The 3,163-nt window shown below is 41.7% G+C and overlaps 1 pseudogene; it reads left to right on the forward strand.

Annotated features, from left to right (window-relative positions):
* Positions 1-330: 330 nt before the first annotated feature.
* On the forward strand, positions 331-951 carry LOC138103847 (uncharacterized; annotated as a pseudogene).
* Positions 952-3,163: the final 2,212 nt, after the last annotated feature.

The following is a 3,163-nucleotide window of genomic DNA, read 5'->3' on the forward strand; positions in this document are numbered from 1 at the left end:
GTGGTGTCTCTCAGGGGTCTGTACTGGGACCAGTTCTGTTCAATATTTTTATTGATGACATAGATAAGGGTATTGAATCCTTCATTAAATTTGAAGATGACACTGGGAGCTTGTGTTGATCTATTGGAAGGGAGGAGGGCTCTGCAGAGAGACTTGGATCAGTTGGATGGATGGGCAGAGTCCAACAGGATGAAGTTTAATAGGTCCAAGTGCTGAGTTCTGCATTTTGGCCACAAAAATCCTCTACACCATTACAAACTGGGGACAGTGTGGCTGGACAGTGTCTGGGAGGAAAGGGACCGGTGGTTGCTGGACAACAGCCAACTGAATATGAGCCAGCAGTGTGCCTTAGTGGCCAAGAAGGCCAACGGCATCCTGGCTTGCATTAGGAATTGTGTGGCCAGCAGGAACAGGGAGGTCACTCTTCCCCTGTACTCGGCACTGGTGAGGCTGCACCTTGAGTACTGTGTCCAGTTCTGTGCCCCTCAGTTTAGGAAGGATGTTGAGATGCTTGAGCGTGTCCAGAGGAGGGCAACAACATTGGTGAGGGGCTTGGAACACAAACCCTATGAGGAACGACTGAGGGAACTAGGGTTGTTTAGCCTGGAGAAAAGGAGACTCAGAGGTGACCTTATCACTCTCTACAACTTCCTGAAAGGAGTCTGTAGACAGGTGGGGGTTGGTCTCTTCCACCAGGCAGCAACTGACAGAACAAGAGGACACTGTCTCAAGCTGCGTCAAGGAAGGTATAGGTTGGATATTAGGAAAAAGTTTTTCACGTAAAGAATAATAAGGTACTGGAATGGTCTACCCAGGGAGGTGGTAGAGCCACCATCTCTGGATGTGTTTAAAAAAAGACTGGACATGGCACTTGGTGCCATAGTTGAGGTGTTAGGGCATGGGTTTGACTCTAAGATCTTGGAGGTCTCTTTCAACCTCGTTATTCTGTGATTCTGTGTGATTCTGTGAATTGCTCACACTTTTCAGCTCCCAGTCTGTGTTGCGGCCAAGGACGTTCAGCTGACACTTAAATCATGTCAGCTTTCCTGAACTCCTTTATCCTTCAGAGTTCCTATGGCACCTCACCTACCAGTTTGCCAAGCAAGATGAAATCCTCTCTCCCAATGTCCAGGGTCTGCAACTCATCTTGCTACAATCAAGTCTGCCTCTAATATTACAGTTCTCTCTTATTTGTAAATAACAAATTGAGCTGTGCATGATGGCCCTTGGATAGCCCATCTGGTACACATATACCTGTATCAAGCAGTTATTCCTCACATTTTTGCGGAAATGTACTCAATTGCTTATGTCCTCCTATTTATGGCACTTCCAGCAGCCTTTATGGAGACTACAGTCTCATGAGAATCAATCAGTAACCCAGAGACCTTCTTCAGCTGTTAAAAGAACAGCTTCTTGTTTCTTCATGCACTTTGTTACTCTGATTGGTGACCTGCAGCATGCTCCTTCCACAGTGTCTTGTTTTGTGGACTCTACTTTTACAATAACCCACACGCTACACCTCATCATGGGTATTACCACTTCCTGCCTTTCCTGAAGAGCTAGTGTCTGTCTGCTACAGATTTCAAGTCTCATGAGCTGCCCTATCACATCTCAGTTATTCCCATGATGTTGCAGTTTTGTGATCAGAGACAGCTCTTGTTCCTCCTGCTTGTTTCTCAGGCTGTGTACATCTGTGCTTGCTGTACAGGCTTCCTTTCTCCAGAACCATCAACACCGCAGAAAATCCCAGCACATTGTCTCATAAAAGCTTCTGCAAGGATCAGATACATTCTAGACTTCTTTATTTAACATCTGCTGCTACAGCAAAATGCTCCTATTGTCCTGTTGTAGTAGAAACAATTTTTTTTGGATGGCAGAATGTGATTTACTTTTTGATTTGAAGAAAACACAGAGGTTTTTCATTTTCTGGGGTTTGGGGTTTTTTTCAAAACCAGAATAAAGTGCTCTGCAATAGCTTAGAGAATTCATTGTGCTCTATTTACCACTCTATTCACTTCATTTCAGTAGGCAGGCCTCTATGCAACACAATTTTTCTCCTCCATTCTCTGACCAGTGAATCAGTGAATTCTCTTACTCTGAAACTGTGCTTCTCTCCTCACTGCTTTTTTGTACAGTTTTCCCAGAAATGTATCTAGGTAAAAACTTCAATAGCTAGACAACATCAAGAGATGCACTTAACCCCTAGGTCTGATTGTTATACATAAAAATACCAAAACAAATGAGCCAGATACTGCCTTCCCATCTATCATCTTGTGACAGAGAAAAGAGCGATACAACAAAATTACAACCTAGTCTTCAATTCAGATCTCATTATTAATGATTAAGCTAATATGAGAAAGAGTAAAAAGGTCAGTCATTAAAGGATTCAGTGTATCACCAATTATTTGTGGCATTCCAATGAACAATTTCTTCTAGTTAAGTAATTAAACACTTATACACTGAGATATAACTGAAAACAGTTACAAAGGATTTTAAATGCTTCAAGGACTTAAATTTTTTAGTTGTATGGACTAGAAACCACTGGTTACTATGCAGTATTATTCCCATACACACCAAGATACCTTCATGTAATTCAACTCTTATAATACCACTGCAAAAAGAACCAAAACCCCTGTTATTAAAACAAAATCTCAGCTTCCTCCTCTGTAGGGTTACCTTTCAGGTAGTGCAGACGTGCTATATACAGGAGAAATGGGATATGAATTGGTTTCCTCTGTGTAGAGTTTCCCAAGGAAAGAAGGAAAAGCAACTTTTTAGAGCCAAAAGCAGTGCTACCTCTATAAAAATAACAGCAGGACACAAACTAATATCTAACTGGTGGAGTGGGATGGGGTGTCAGGGGAGGGAGTGGCATAATACTGAGTTGGTGGGGTCCTGTTCAAAATTAAAGAAAGCATTTTTGATTCCTCTAAATGCATTAGGAAACCTGGATAAAATTTGACAGGAGAGCTTAGGCTTTTCTATGTCTATACCCTAAATTAAAAGCCTTTAAAATTGTGTTTAGAATGGCTTTTACACATCACTGTAAGAATGCTCCTCTGAGATGCAAAGTTAGTAAGCTCTTCTTTATGCAATCCTAGAATCAAATTCATTAGCAGTAAATAGAATTTTAATCTGTACTGTGCTGTGACCTTCTACCATA

This window comes from Aphelocoma coerulescens, assembly GCF_041296385.1.
Source record: "Aphelocoma coerulescens isolate FSJ_1873_10779 chromosome Z unlocalized genomic scaffold, UR_Acoe_1.0 ChrZ, whole genome shotgun sequence".
NCBI classification, from domain to species: domain Eukaryota; kingdom Metazoa; phylum Chordata; class Aves; order Passeriformes; family Corvidae; genus Aphelocoma; species Aphelocoma coerulescens.